We start from the raw sequence: 17,329 nt of genomic DNA, 5'->3' as shown, positions 1-17,329 counted from the left end.
TAAGCTGGCAATACGTGGTGCTAGATGTGCCCTAACGCGGCAGTAGGTGATACTGGCGGAGGGGGGAAACATTTGGGAAAGTATTCCCGGTGTTTCGTGTTTTCGGACAAACGGACCGGAGGAGGAAAGTTGCATGTTCGCTATGCTAGGGACATGTGGCAGATGAACGGACTGCGTATTCGGATTCGTGTCATCGTTCTGAGCAACTTTCATGTACAAAGTATTTTCATCCGAGTTACAGATTATTTATATTAATTCCCAAAGTATTAAATGATTTCTAGAATTTGTGAATTTAATTTAATTCAAAATTATACTAAATGCAATTTCTATGTGTACCCAGTTTTGTACCCAGACAGACCACACTTGGGCTGACTAGTGGACCAGTTGACTGGGTCAACAGTCCAGTCAGCAGAGGCTGACTGGTGGGTCCCATGCTGAGTCAGTAGGCTGACGAGTCAACCTTATCCACTTAAATGGTGGCATAGACCCACCTGTCATGGACTATTTATTCAACGAAGGTCAATTAAGCGGTGGGGCCCGACATCAGTGTCTAGGTTAGTTATTCTTAACGTTTTAATTAGCAGGTTAGTTAATGTTAAGGTAAGTTAAGTTAATTAATTAATTAACGCCGGTCCAGGCATAGCGCGGGGAGGAGGTCGCGACCACGAGCGCGTGTGCATGCAGAGAGCGATGATCGCGATGACGGGGGCGGGGGGAGAGGGAGAGGCCGGGGGCCTCACCGTACGGTGTAGGGGAGTGGCAGTGGCTCAAGGAGAAGGACGGAGAGGCGACGTGGGTGGCGCCGACGATGGCGAACGACGTCGGCGTCAGGGCGCTTGGGCGCTGTGTCAGCGGCGATGGTGGCTGGAGCCAGATGCGGGGTAGGGGAGGTGACGAGGCGGTCCGGCGGGGAGGTGGCGTCGGCGAGGTGGTGACCCGGGCGGTGACGGCGTCGAGCGCCGAGGGCGCGGTCGGCGCGGCGAGGGGCGCCGCCGAGTGCCCGATCCGATCTAGATCGTGGGGCAGAGGGAGCAGTGGGGGAATGTGGGGAACGTGGGGGTAGGTTAGGGTTACGGTGGGAGGAGTGGGAGTGGGTTAGTAGGCAAGGGGTGGGTCGGCCTGGGGTTGGCCTGGTGGCCTGCTGGGCCAGAGCCCAGTGAGGGGGGTTTGCTTTCTTACTTTTCTTTGTTTTCGGTTTTGTATTTTCTTATTTATTTATTTATTTCCTTTTCTGTTTTAATTCATTTTAAAATACTTAGGCACTCTGTAAAAGTGTGTTTCCTTCACCATAAATACCTAAGCATTAATTGGCACACTCCGAACATTTTAGTTTTAATGTTTGAAAATTTTTGATGTTTGACAAAAATTCAAATTTGTATTTGAACAGTTTTGATCCAACGCGAGATTAGCCACAATAACTGAGGTGACGTGACATCGTTAACGTGGGATTACTATAGCCTAATTATCCGGGCGTCACACCAGCACCATCTCATCTCAAACCCTCGTTCATCCCTTGCATCCAATCTTTGTCCCAAAGCCTCAGATTGGTACCTTTGGGTTGCTAGTAGTGTTGATTACTCCTTGTAGTTGATGCTAGTTGGTTTATTTGGTGGAAGATCATATGTTCAGATCCATTATGCATATTAATACCCCTCTTATTATGAACATGAATATGATTTGTGAGTAGTTACGTTTGTTCCTGTGGACATGGGAGAAGTCTTGCTATAAGTAGTCATTTGAATTTGGTATTCGTTCGATATTTTGATGAGATGTATGTTGTATTTCCTCTAGTGGTGTTATGTGAACGTCGACTACATGACACTTCGCCATTGTTTGGGCCTAGAGGAAGGTATTGGGAAGTAATAAGTAGATGATGGGTTGCTAGAGTGACAGAAGCTTAAACCCTAGTTTATGACTTGCTTCGTAAGGGGCTGATTTGGATCCATATGTTTCATGCTATGGTTAGGTTTACCTTAATACTTCTCTTGTGGATTCTTGCAATAGGGGTTAATCATAAGTGGGATGCTTGTCCAATAAAGGGCAGCACCCAAGCACCGGTGCACTCACATACCAAATTATCAAAGTAACGAACGCGAATCATATGAACGTGATGAAAACTAGCTTGACGATAATTCCCATGTGTCCTCGGGAGCGCTTTTCTCTATATAAGAGTTTGTCCAGGCTTGTCCTTTGCTACAAAAAGGATTGGGCCATCTTTCTGCACTTTATTTACACTTGTTACTAGTCACCCGTTACAAATTACCTTATCACAAAACTATCTGTTACCGATAATTTTAGTGCTTGCAGAGAATACCTTACTGAAAACCGCTTGTCATTTCCTTCTGCTCCTCATTGGGTTCGACACTCTTACTTATCGAAAGGACTACGATAGATCCCCTATACTTCTGGGTCATCACCGACCACTTGGTACTTGTCCTCAGCAAGCAACTGCTCCGTAGTTCGGATGGAGCTCTCCATCGAGACCGGCTCGTTCATGTACACCACGGAGAGGGCCTTCCCCCTCACGTGGTGTCCACTACGTGATGCGTGGTGAACTGCCCGCCGTTGTTGTCGTCGGCCACTGGGAGCGCCATTGGAGCCACCGGGAGCACCATTGGAACCACTGGATGTCCTCTCTGATGTGTCGTCGTGGGTGTGCTTATTGTGTCGTGTGGCGCGAGAGATGAAGGTAAATGGCCGCAGGAATAAATGGTGGATGATACGTCTCCAACGTATCTATAATTTATGAAGTGTTCATGCTGTTATTTTATCATTCTTGGATGTTTTACAATCATTTTATAGCAACTTTATATCATTTTTGGGACTAACCTATTGACCCAGTGCCCAGTGCCAATTGCTATTTTTTGCTTGTTTTTTACATCGCAGGAAATCAATATCAAACGGAGTCCAAACACCGCTAAACTCCACGGGGATTTTTTATGGGCCAAAGAAGCACCACCTGGGGGTGCCCCGAGGGGGGCACAACCCACCAGGGCGCGCCAGGCCCCCCTGGCGCGCACAGGTGGGTTATGCCCACCTCGGTGGCCTGCCGTACCCCTTCTTTACACTATAAATTCCAAAATATTCCTCAACCTTTGCGGGTTAACCTAGATCAGAAGTTCCGCCGCCGCAAGGCTTCGTAGCCATCAAAAACCAATCTAGACCCGTTCCGGCACCCAGCCGGAGGGGGGAGTCGTCTCCGGTGGCCATCTTCATCATCCCGGCGGCCACCACGATGAGGAGGGAGTAGTCCACCCTCAGGGCTGAGGGTTTGTTCCAGTAGTTATTTGTTTTATCTCTCTCTCTCCCTTGTGATCTATATCATGGGCTTTTTTAATATAGTCGGATCATATGATGTTTCTCCCCTCTATACTCTCGTTGTGATGAATTGAATCTTTACCCTTTGAAGTTTTGTCATGCCGGATTGAATATTCAGAGATGAGAAGACATGATATATGTCTTGAGGTATGAATACTTGAGGTGACAATTGGGGTATCTTATTGATTCACTTGATATATGTTATGGCATTCAACTCGCGGATTCCCGCGGTGATATTAGGGTAATCTATGCATAGGGGTTGGTGCATGTTTTTCTCCGATAGAAACTTTGCGGTCTCATTGTAGTTCCTTGTGTGGATCGAGTATTATGAATATGAATATGCGTTGGTGTTATTCTAGTACGAACTCTTGGATAGATCGAACTGAAACAATAGCGTTGTGTTATTTTAGTACGAACTCTTGAATAGATCGATCGGAAAGAATAGCTTTGAGCTGGCTTCGCACCCTACAAATAATTCCGACCTTTTGTTCTCCGCTAATATGAACTTGGGAGTGATTCTTTGCTGTACTTTGAGGGATAATCATCTGATCCAACTATGTTAGCAATGTTGAGAGATTGCACTAGCGAAAGTACGGACCCTAGGCCTTGTTTTCAAACATTGAAACACCGTTTTTGTGCCCGTTTACTATTTGCTACCTTGCTGTTTTTATTTATGCAGATTATAAAAATGTATTTCTACCATCCGTATTACACTTTTATCACCATCTCTTCGCCGAACTAGTGCACCTATACAATTTGCCATTGTATTGGGTGTGTTGGGGACACAAGAGATTTCTTGTATTTGGTTGCAGGGTCGTTTGAGAGACCACCTTCATCCTACACCTCTCACAGATTGATAAACCTTAGGTCATCCACTTGAGGGAAAATTGCTACTGTCCTACAAAACTCTGCGCTTGGAGGCCCAACACATGTCTACAAGAATAAAGTTGCGTAGTAGACATCAGTGGCCGGGTGGCCTGGATTCTCGGCGCGTCCGCATGGCAGTTTTGCAGCGGGTAACTGCATCGTGCCGCCGCGCCTGATGCAACCGCATGCACGTGAACGTACGTGATTGTGCACCGGCCCCAAACACTGACAGCGTGAGTGGAGGGACAAGGGCAGAGCGCCCGGAGGGAAGCGAGAGAGCAGAGCGCACGCGGCAGGACGCGAGCAAAGCGCGCCGCGGCCAACTCAACCGCGAGCAACCACACGCATAGAGCAGTTGAACACGCAGGAAATGGTCGTCTACAAGCCGGCCGACAGTAGCGTCACTGCGTAGAGAGCAGCCGTGTGCTACTACCTCCGTCTTGGTCTATTAGTTCCCTTTATATTATGTGCCATATTTTGACCTTAAATTTAACCAACACAATGTTAATGCATGTTAAAAAATTATATAATTGGAAACTATGTTCAAATACGAATCCAACGATATAATCTCTGTTGACATGCATTCGTATTTTATTAGTTAAATCTCTAGTCAAAATTTGGAACAAAAATACATAGACGACTTATAAACCAAGAGGGGGTAGTAGGTAATTTAATTACATACGTTTTTATTTTATTAACCATATGTGTACGTGTCCTTTCATCCTCCTCTCGCACGTCTTGTCACCCCGCTGCCGCAGATGGCTTATAGCGCAAGCTTGAGCAGCACGCGGGGGCGTTCTTTTGCCCAAACGGTGGTGAGCCCGTTACCGCGCAAGCTTCCCGCCCGATTCGATGAAATCCCCCAAAATCCCAATGCTTACCGGCCTGCTATATAAACCCTAATGGCCAGAAAGTCCCGCATCGCATTTTTCGTTCCCTCCATGTAGCTTATCTCGTCTACTTCTCCCACAATCACCAATGGCACCGGTCCGTCGTCGTCGCTTAGCCACTCCGCCGTCATCAGAGGATAGCTCCAGCTCGGAGGCTACACCGCGGCGGCGTCGCAGTCCCCGACGTAGTGTAGTGCGCGTGGCATCCTTGGGTGTGCGCGGAACACCCTCCACACGCTCCGCTGCCGCAGCCTGTCGGCAGCTGTTGCCGACCGCCGTGGCCACCACACCACCGTAGAAAGCCAGGGCCATCGCCTGCTCTGCCGCCGCGGCCCGAAGGCGGGAGGTGGCCCTCGTGGCCGCCACCCAACTGCCGACAACCGTGGCAATCACCCGCTCCGCCGCTGCGGGAGGTGGTGGTCGTGGCTGCCACCCTATCCTCGGCCGCCATGGCCGTGAGCCCACCGTCGACCGTCGGGATCATCACCCGATCTGCCACCGCCGCCCGAAGGCGGCAGGCAGAGGTGGAGGCCCGCACGTGCATCAGCGACCTTTCGCGCTACATCGAGTTCATGCGGGAGGAGGAGGAGTGCCTCGTGCAGCATGCCAAGAGGCTTACCACCACTGTGGCCGCAGCACACGCCATCGCAGAGGCGAGGAATCAGGAGATCTATGAGAAGCACCGCTTCGAGAGGGGTCGTCTGGAGCGGCAGAGGGCGTTCAAGGTGAGCGTCGCTGAAGGTGCAGCAGCAGCAGCAGGCACCATATTGCATTTGTCCAGCTCGTCGGTAGGCTCCTCCTCCTCTACCTCTTACTGAGCACACTTGGCAAAGGAGAAGCTGCCAGAAGTAGTACAAAGCCCCTCCATACTAGTAGTATTCAGGGGCTATTTTGTTCAGTTCATCTGACTATAGATGTGGTGGAACTGTACAACATACTTAAAATTAGCTAGTATATATAGTTGAACTTGCTATTTTAGTACGTGGTTGGCAATAATTGGGGAAAAGTTTGGTCGGTTCAGCTATCGAGGTGAACTCTTTGTACTATGAATGACTGCTTAATCTATGAATGAAATCTATGCTTAATTACTGAATTTTAGTTGCAAAAATTAGATAGTGCTAGTGATTTTTAGCTGCATATTTTGACAAATCGCAGTGTTACAAGGTTGACAAATGGCAATGTTAGTAGAGCAACAAATGTCAATCATTCCAGTTTGACAAATGGCAATATACCCAATATGACAGATGCAAATCTTACATAATTTTCTGTATGTGGTTGCACACGGGTCATCCAAAACAACCATTTGCGTTGAAGAGATGTACAAATCCTGATCGGCACATTTTTTCTTGGCTTAGAGCCGAAGTCTGGCTTTGCATACTATATTCAATCTGAACTGTTTGCATTGAAGAGATGCACAAATCCCGCGCTGCGAATTTTCCCTTGACTTACTGGGGAAGACCATAACTCTCACTTTGCATACGGGTGTTCTATCTAAAACGTTTGCGATGAAGAGCTTCACAAATCCTGCTCGGCACATTTTCCCTTGGCTTACTAGGGAAGTTGTTGGTTTACATACGGGTGTTCTGTCTAAGACTTTTGCGATCAAGAGGTCCACAAATCCTGCTCGGCACATTTTCTCTTGGCTTCCTAGGGAAGCTGTCGGTTTGCATACGGGTGTTCTAACTTAAATGTTTGCGATGAGTGTTTTATATTTAAAAACCGTTGACTTTTTTAAAGAAAATTGTTTGATAAGTCTGCACATTAAGAGAGAAAAACGCAAGTTCGTTCAAACCATATCTTTGATTCAGTCACACTGCGAATTTAAACCCAAAGAAAAACTATTTTCGGCGGCGGCGGAGGCAGCGTGCCGCGTCGGCGTTGTTGTTGTCGTCCTCCGGGACGCTGTTGTTGAAGTCTTCAAGGCAGCACAGAACGTTCTTCACTTGGAAATCAAACATCATGTTGTTGCGCGATTGACGAGCGGGCACGGGAGGACGGCAACTAGCGGCGCTGCGAGGTAGCGGTCGACGGCGGCGTCCTATGCCGCTGAGGGGGGCACGTGCATGGGCATTGGCGCGCGGGTGCAGGTACACGCACGGGGACCGGCGCCGCGGTGGGTGCAGGGGCGCGCACGGGCACGTGCACGGGCGCTGGCGCTGGCATGTACACAAGCTCGCGCGTGTCCGTGAAGACCTCGCTGATGCCCGCGTCTTCTAGCTCTGCGGTAGTGCTCGATGACCAGCCCGTCAATGCTACGGGGATGGTCGTTGGCACGGGCGCGGGGATGGGAGCTGGGACGGGCGCGAGGGTCGCAACCGCCGCGGCCAGCTCATTCAGGGCCATGTCCATGAGGCCCAATTCCTCCTTATTTTCTATCTCCTCCGGCTCGGAGTCGACTTCACCAAACTTGAACACTAGTGGCAGATGATCCTTCTGCTCCATGGAGTTGGTGAAGGTTTTCGGGAGGGAGGGGAATGGGAGGCGAATAGTAAGGCCGCCCGTATTAAACAGTGACTCAGACGCCATTAATGGAGAGGATGCGAGCAAGGCGGGCGGCCATGGATGTCAAAGGGCTCGCACGCTTCCCGGTGAGCCTGCGCATTGGAGGACAGCTTGCACGCCTCTCGGTCAGCCTGTGCACCGGGCTACGCTCGCACGCCTCCCGTTAAGTCAAGCAGCTGTTCGCACGGCACCTCCTATAGCCATGAGAGACACGTGGCGTCACGTGAATGGTTAACAAAATGCTCATGATTTAAATTATAGAAACGTTTGAGATGTTGAAGTGGCAGCTATTTGTTTCAAAATGCCTTTGTTGGCTCTTATCCGAGACCTCCGTCTCTCAAAACGGACATGAAAAATACCACAGCATGACGGGTGCCATCCCATGATAGCATGCCAAGTTTCATGAATTTCAGATGAATTTTGGATTTACTAGAATTTAAAAACAAAGTATCTCATCTTTTGCCAGGAATTAATAGTGACCTGGTGTTTGAAATTCATTCCCATTTCTTGCATGGGACCTAAGCATGCACCCAAGGACACACACTTGATATGTCAACCCATTTTTCTGCACTAGATCATGTGCATGTAGTTCAAATTTAATTATGCACATAAAATGCCTAGAAAACCAAGTTATGTATAAAAATGTCCAAGCGAACCCCGAAAAATCCTTAAATTTGACGCAACACTCCTGTCGTTCTATGTTGACACCAGACAAATTTTGAAAGCAATAAGAGGCAACAAATATCGTTTCGTCCCCAAAGGTGGCATGTCCCATACCGAAACCATCAGTCTTGTTGTGAGAAGTTCTTGTTTGCGAGAAGGTTATACCCAAACCTGCTGCAATTGGGATAAAAAAATACCACAACATGTTGATGCCGCTCCATGATAGCATGTCCACTTTCATGAACCATGTATCTCAATGTTTGCGGCCGTGCGACGGTGGCAAGGTGTTTGACATTCATTCCCATTTCTTGCATGGGACCTAAGCATGCAACCAAGGACACATTTGATTTTTCAACCAATTTACATGCACTGGAACATGTGCCTGTAGTTCAAATTTGAATTATGCAGACCAATGCCTAGAAAACTTAGTTAATGTATATAATTGTCCAAACAAACCCCGAAAAATTCCTAAAATTAACACAACACTCCTTTTGTTCTATGTTGACACTAGAAAAAAATTGAAATCAAGAAGAGGCAACATATATCGTTTCGTCTAGAAAGGTGAAACGTTCCCTACCGTAACCATGAGGCTTGTTGTGAGAAGCTCTGGTTTGTGAGAAGCTTATACCCCAACCTGCCCCAAATGGGACATTTTTACCACGGCATGTTGATGTCTTTCCATGCTAGCATGTCAAGTTTCATTAATTTCAAACGCGTTTTTTGATTTACTAGAGTTTGAAAACCATGTATCTCAATGTTAGCGGCCGAGCGACGGTGGCAAGGTGTTTGACATTCATTCTCATTTCTTGCATGGGACTTAAGCATGCAACCAAGGACACACATTTCAATTTTGAACCCATTTATATGCACTGGAGCATGTCCATGTAGTTCAAATTTGAATTATGCACATAAATGCATAAAAAACTCAATTAATGTATAAAAATATCCAAGCAAACTCCGAAAAATCCCAAAAATTGACACAACGCTCCTGTTGTTCTATGTTGATACGAGAAAATTTTGAAAGTAAGAAGAGGCAACAAATATCGTTTCGTCCCCCAAGGTGGCACGTTCCCTACCGAAACCATCAGGCCTGTTGTGAGAGAAGTTCTGGTTTGCGAGAAGCTTATACCCAAACCCGCCCCAAATGGGACAATATTTTTACCACGACATGTCGATTCCATTCCATGATATCATGTCAAGTTTCATGAATTTCAGAAGATTTTTTGATTTACTAGAATTTTCAAACCATGTATCTCAATATTAGCAGCCGAGCGACAGTGTCATGGTGTTTGACATTCATTCTCATTTCTTGCAAGTTACCTAAGCTTGCAAGCAAGGACACACATTTGATTTTCCAACCGTTTTTATGCATTGGAGCATGTGCATGTAGTTCAATTTTGAATTATGCGCAAAAATGCCTAGAAAACTCAGTTAACGTATAAAAAATGTCCAAACGATCCCCGAAAAATTCCAAAATTTAACACGACACTCCTCTTGTTCCATGTTGACACCAGAAAAAGAATTGGAAGCAAGAAGAGGCGACGAATATCGTTTTGTCCACAAAGGCGACACGTTTCCCTAACGGAACCATGAGGCTTCTTGTGAGAAGCTCTCGTTTGTGAGAAGCTTATACCATAACCTGACCCAAATGGACAATATTTTTTACCCTAGCATGTTGATGTCATTCCATGATAGCATGCCAAGGTTCATGAATTTCAGACAGGTTTTGGATTTACTAGAATTAGAAAAACAAGTACGTCAACATTTGCCGGAGAGCCACGGTGCCGCAGTGTTCGAAATTCATCCCCATTTCTTGCATGTGACATAAGCATAAACCCATGGACAAATTTATGATTTTACAACCCAATTTGGTGCACCAGAAAATGTGCATGTAGTTTAATTTTGAATTGTGCACCTGAATGGCTAGAAAACCAAGTTAATGTATAAAAATGTCCAAACGAACCCTGAATAATTCCAATTATTTTACGATACACCTATAGATGCATCTTCACTGCAGACAATAATTCTAGAAATTCTAACACCCTCCATTGCCGATGTGACCCCAATATGTAATTCAAATCAAGTTGATCGCACACAGTTTATTATCACCAACCGTGTGAGATGCAGTACAAACTATCTTGGTGCACCGTCAGAGTATAGTACGCCTATGGCTTATGTGAAAAGGTGCGTCGGCTACAGTCCATAGCCGGCGTGTCAAGCACACTAGCTCACTCCCCAAATATCATTTCACTGTTCAACCATCGCCGGTGAAAGATGGGGACGTGGACCCGCGTCGTGAGGGCAAGTTCGGCGGCCCACTCCGGTGAGAGCGCGACCGCAGCTGCCATGCGTGTGCTAACAAGGGGCATGAGCGCGTCCACAATCTGCGACCGGGCGGCCAAGGTAGCCCAAGCGGCCGCTGTTGCTTCTCAGGTGGCGGCAGCAACATCTTCCTCGGGGATAGCAACTGGCGAGAGTGGCACAAAAGATTTCCGTTTCGCAGCAGCGGCCTTAGCCCTGATGGAGGCCGCCCATGACCATATCGAGGCCGCCCACGCCCAGCTCGTGGTGGTCACTGCACAAATCGAACAAAGCTTCTCCGACAACGGTCGGCAACCCAACGGTTGGCAATCTCTGAGAGCGTTCGAGCAGCCGTCCGTTCCTCCGCCGCGTACCTTGCCACGACGGAGCCCGTCCAGGCCCAGATCACGGCCGCCCATGCCCAGCTCGTGGCCACCTTTTGCAAAGAGATGGCGGACGTGGATGGAGAGATGCTTGCCGAGTATGGTGTAATGTGTGCCATGTAGCCCCTTCCCCAAGAGACCATCAGGCGCGAGCTGGACATGGAGGAGGCGACGAAGATCGACGAGCACCAGCCGTAGTAGTACTCTTTGTTTTGTTTAATTAAGAGCGACGGTCTTTAATTTTTCATAGTAATGTTTAGGTCAGCTAGCTCTGTTTAATTGCTGAACTTGCTCGATTAAGAAGTGTGGGTGTGCTGTAGTCTCCTTTGTCTACCCAAATTATGCAATGACGTGGATGACCACTGTAACTAGGGATATTCGAACCAAAATTTGCACGTTAAACTCATCACAGACGGGTTAAGCTATATGAATCGTTTGTGATGTTCACATATCGTACATAGTGCTGAATAAGGGTCCGTGTCTGATGACACTTTGCGCGCTAGTTTTTTCGCTGCACCGATTCACACTTTTCGGCTTCCATGGAAATATCTACCTCCCAGCCCCTCCCCCTTACCAAAAGCCACATTTCCACAGTTTCCGCCTTCCTTTCCAAGTTGAAACCTTCACTCCTTGCTCGCAGCGCCGCCTCCTCGCCGGCGACCCTCCTTCACGCTGCTTGGCCTCGTATATCCACGCAGGTAATCCACACCCGACCCCTTCCTCCTCCTCCTTCCAAATCCCACATGCCCCGACCACCGGCGCGACACCTTCCACCCTAATCACCGACCCCTCCCCAAATGAGCGCCACCCTAAGCCATGGTACACGCAGTATAGCCAGGAGCTCAAGGAGCATTTGGCAGCGGAGAAGCAAATCACGTCTGCACGAGCGGATGAGGTCGCAATGGCTGCCATTCATGTCGGCCCCTCGATCTTTGAGGAGAAACTCGGTGTCGAGGCCACCGTTGACGCCTCGCGTGCCGACGCGTGACGCAGTTGGCTGCTTTAAATGACAGTTCATGGTGTTTTCTCGAGGCCACCCTCGGTGCCTTTGATGAAGACTATGAGGTGTTTTCTCAACGTGCCTATGCTTACCTCAACTCGAGAGCCAGCAGGTTGGTGCCCGGAGCGGCTCAGGTAACTCACCACTACAATGAGGGCACCCACAATGTGGAGGCCTCACCCTCTTCCATGTCCAAGGAGCCAATCATCATTGATATCTTCGATGATGAGGAGTAGGTTGTCTTATTAGCAGACTATAAGGACCTATGTTCAGTTTGCTAGCTACGCCGGTTAAGCACGCTCGGTTTACCCGTTGCATGTGCTGCTCCTGCCTTTCATTAACAAATTCTAGTGAATTGTGCTATCTACTTTTACCATGCAATCTGTTGCTCTAGTGTATATGTTCTATATGTCGTGCAATGTGGTGCTCACTTATTAACTGTTTGGTTAATTAGTTGTCGTCTTCAGTTAACTGTTTGGTTCAATTATGTAAATGTGATGTTCAATTCTTCAGGCTGCAATTTCGTATTGTCTTCCATGTGAGAAATAAATCGAATTTATCTTTACAAAATACATGAGAAACAAATACAATTGCTATATTTCCATGTTGTCAAGCATACTTGGTTTGGTTAACTGTCTGATCTTCTAGTATGTTATACATTGTGCAATGTGGTGCTCACTTAACATTTGATTCGTTTGTTGTGGTGCTTAGTTAACTATTTGGTTCAATGCTGCAATGTGATATTCAATTGTTGTGGGTGCATTCTGTTATTGCATACCACGTGAGAAATAAATCGAATTTGTTTGTACTAAATACATGAGAAACAAATACAATTGCTATATTTCCAAGTTGTTAAGCATGCTTGATTTGGTTAACTGTCTGATCTTCTATTAGGAGTATGTTATATTATGCCATGTGGTGCTGATTTTATGTTTGGTTCATTTGTTGTGGTGTTAAGTTAACTGCTTGGTTCAATTCTGCAATGCGATGTCCAATTGTCGCTGATACGTCTCCAACGTATCTATATTTTTTTATTGTTCCATTCTGTTATATTATCAATCTTGGATGTTTTATAATCATTTTATAGTCATTTTATATCATTTTTTGGTACTAACCTATTGACATAGTGCCAAGTGCCAGTTGTTGTTTTCTGCATGTTTTTACATCACATCAAATCAATACCAAACGGAGTCTAAACGCAACGAAACTTTACAGAGATTTTTTTGGACCAGAAGACATATAATGGGCCCTGGCTGTGCCTGGAGGGTTCTCTGAGGAGAGCACAACCCACCAGGGCGGGCCAGGAGGCCCAGGCGCGCCCTGGTGGGTTGTGCCCACCTCGGGTGCCCCCTGGACCGCCTCTTTGCTCTATAAATAGCCCAATATTCCCAAAACCCTAGGGGAGTCGACAAAATATTGATCCAGCCGCCGCAGAGTCCAGAACCACAAGATCCAATCTAGACACCATCTTGGATGCGGTTCACTACCTCCATTGGTGCCTCTCCGATGATGCGTGAGTAGTTCTTTGTAGACCTTCGGGTCCGTAGTTAGTATCTAGATGGCTTCCTCTCTCTCTCTCTCTCTCTCTCTCTCTCTCTCTCTCTCTCTTTCTCTCTGAATTCTCAATACAATGGTCTCTTGGAGATCCATATGATGTACCTCTTTTGCGGTGTGTTTGTTGGGATCGATGAACTTTGAGTTTATGATCGGATCTATCTTTTTATATCCATGAAAGTATTTGAGTTTCTTTGATCTCTTTTATGCATGATTACTTATAGCCTTGTATTTCTTCTCCGATATTTGTGGTTTTCTTTGGCCAACTTGATCTATTTATCTTGCAATGGGAAGAGGTGCTTTGTAGTGGGTTCGATCTCAGGGTGCTTGATCCCAGTGACAGAAAGGAACCGCCACGTATGTATCGTTGCTACTAAGGGTAAAATGATGGGGTCTATCTCTACATACATAGACCTTGTCTACATAATGTCATTGTTCTTATTGCATTACTCTGTTTCTCCATGAACTTAATACAATAGATGCATGCTGGATAGCGGTCGATATGTGGAGTAATAGTAGTAGATGCAGGCAGGAGTCGGTCTACTAATCTTGGACGTGATGCCTATGTAATGATCATTGCCTGGATATCATCATGATTATTTGAAGTTCTATCAATTGCCCAACAGTAATTTGTTCACCCATCGTTTGCTATTTTTCTCGACAGAAGCCGCTAGTGAAACCTACGCCCCCCCGGGTCTCTTTCTCATATTATTTTCCTTTGTGATCAATTTTCCTTTGATTTTATTATCAGGTCTATTAAACTAAAAATACAAAAATACCTTGCTGCAATTTATTCTTAATTATTTTATTTGGCGTTTGATCTATCAATCTTCTACAATTTATCTGACGTCCGTTTACCTATCTTGAGGCACCGTACCCGGAAGGGATTGACAACCCCGTTAACATGTGGGGTTGCGAGGATTTGTTATCTATGTGCAGGTGTTGTTTAAATCGTGTTACTTGGTTCTCCTACTAGTCGATAACCTTGGTTTCACATCTGAGGGAAATACCTACCGCTGTTGTGCTGCATCATCCCTTCCTCTTTGGGGAAATACCGACCTAGCTTCAAGCCGCATCAAAAGGAATTTCTGGCGCCGTTGCCGGGGAGGATCTTCAACATATACCAGGTTCCTGATCGCAAATCTCATCTCCTTGCAATTTGCATTATTTGCCATTTGCCTCTCGTTTTCCTCTCCCCCACTTCACAAAAAAATTGCCGTTTTATTCGCCTCTCTTTTTCGTTCGCCGTTTTCTCGTAAGATCTATCTTTTGCTTGCAATCATGAGTGATTTAGGTATGGCACCAACAGGTGATGGCCAAACTCCTAAGATTGGACGTATATGCAATCTGGATGCTAAAAAATTTATCTTGGGGCAAGGGAATGTTATGGGAAAGTAACGTATCTAAGAATTTTTCAATTGTGTGGGAAATTTGAGTCTTGATGATGCTCCTATACTTAAAACTACTAGATCTTATGCGGATACTATTTCAGCACTAGTTCTGAAACTTGAAAGTAAATTTATTCGTACCCATCCTACTTTGCAAAGATTATTTTTTGTGCTTCCTGTTATAAAGAATCATAGAGCTAAAAAGTTGGCCACTCTCGTTCTTATGAATGAGTTTGACTACATAATACGGGAAGCTAGGGTAATCTTTGATTTTTACGATATGAATCGTGAAAAACCGGTGATAGATGAAATTCTATAAAATAGTGACTATGCTTTAAGATATTTTCTTGGGGATAATAAAATCTTTGATGAAAATCTTAAAAAGGAAGTCCCCGTGTTAGATATAATCCAACAAGTTTTTAATAATGTTAATCAACATCACTCTTGGATTGTTGCAGGAAATCAAAGGGGGTATGATGAAAACCAACTTAGGAATGCTAATGTTTCTATGGATAATATGTTTTATGTTGTGTTTACAAAACCCCATGATGAAAATACCTCTAAGAAAATTAAGAAGAAGGATGAAAAAACTTAGATTCTTGCTTTATGCCTATCTAAGGGCGTAAAACTATAGCGCTTGTTGGGAGGCAACCCAATGAATAAAATTTATTTTTGCTTTTTGCTTTCTTTTCTTGAGTGTTTGCACAATTATGCTATTGTTATGATTGTGTTTTTTGTGTTTTAATTAGTGTTTGTGCCAAGTAAAGTCTTTAGTGTCTTCTTGGGTGATAGTTGTTTGATCTTGCTGAAAAACAGAAACTTTTGCGCTGACGAAAACAATTCTCATTTTTTAGTAGGATGTGCTAAAATGCCAATTCTTTTTGCAGTAGATTAAAATACAAATTGCTCAGGTTGTACTAATTTTTCAGAATTGTTGGAGTTCCAGAAGTTTTTGAAATAATCAGATTGCTACAGACTGTTCTGTTTTGACAGATTCTGTTTTCTTTGTGTTGTGTGCTTATTTTGATGGCTCTATGGTTCTCTTTGATGAGTTTTTGCCATAGAAAATTTGGAATACAGTAGATATAATACAAAAACAAAATATGAATTGGTTTGGTACAATACTTATAGTAGTGATTTGCTTTCTTTTACTAACGGATCTCACGAAGGTTTTGTTGAGTTTTGGGTTATCTTACGATGGATGAAGGAATAAGGAGTAAGAACAACCTAAGCTTGGGGATGCCCTGACATCCCAAGCTATTATCCAAAAATGAGCAAAAAACAAAGCTTGGGGATGCCCCCGAGTGGCATCCCCTCTTTCTTCTAACGACCATCAGTATTTTACTCGAAGCTGTATTTTTATTCGTCACATACTATGTGTTTTGCTTGGAGCGTCTTGTATGATATGAGTCTTTGCTTATTTTATTTTGTGTTTTAAGTCTTGATTCCTTGCTGGACACACCTATTTGAGAGAGCCAAAATTATGTTATGACTTGTTAGAATTGCTCTCTATGCTTCACTTAAATTTTTTATGAGCTATGGACTTGCTCTAGTGCTTCACTTGTATCTTTTTTAGCACGGTGTGCTTTAGTATTTTTAAAGAAATGATCTCTTGCTACACTTATATTTATTTGAGAGTTAGTACAATTTTCAAGAAATTGCCTCTTGCTTCACTTAAATTAATTTGAGAGAAAGAATGAAATATTATGCTCATGATCTTCACTTATATTTGTTTGAGCTTGTCAAAAGCAACACATAAAAATTAGTCCCAAAGTGATAGATATCCAAGAAGGATAAAATAAAAACTTTCATGAAGATCATTGGACAAAATAAACATGATTCTTAGTAATAGTTTTGAGATATGATGATGTGATCTGTGAGTTATCTTGATGAGTAGTTATGCTTTAGTAAGAATATTGGTGTTAAGGTTTATGATTCCCTATGCAAGCACGAAAGTCAATAATTATGCAATGAAATTATATCCTACTTGTGGTGCATTATTCGGTGTTAATTATGCTTAATGCTCGCTTATGAAATTATATCCTACTTGTGGTGCATTATTCGGTGTTAGTTATGTTGATGTATATTTCAATTATGAAATCATGCTTCCTTAATATGGAAATGAAATATATTGTGTGCTTAATATGAAATGTCAATTAGATTAATAAATGGATTATTATAATAGGAAAATTAACCTGCTAATTGGGTTTTTCTATTGCAAACGTTTATTGAGAAAACACCGTGGGCGATGACCTCAGACAACGCACACAATTCCTAGGAATAAACCATGTTGGGTCGATAAACAATCACACATGACATCCTAGTGAAAATTGTTTGCGTTAGGCCACCTTGCGCAAAAATTTACCACATAAAATGTGTGTGTGATGGATAGCCTTTGCCACACAGTTTCTTCTATGCACCGTGTGTGATGCATTCCATAACGCAAACCATAAAATTGTTAAT

Source organism: Aegilops tauschii, chromosome 1 (genome assembly GCF_002575655.3).
Source record: "Aegilops tauschii subsp. strangulata cultivar AL8/78 chromosome 1, Aet v6.0, whole genome shotgun sequence".
Classification (NCBI taxonomy): Eukaryota; Viridiplantae; Streptophyta; class Magnoliopsida; order Poales; family Poaceae; genus Aegilops; species Aegilops tauschii.
This window is presented reverse-complemented; position numbering follows the sequence as displayed.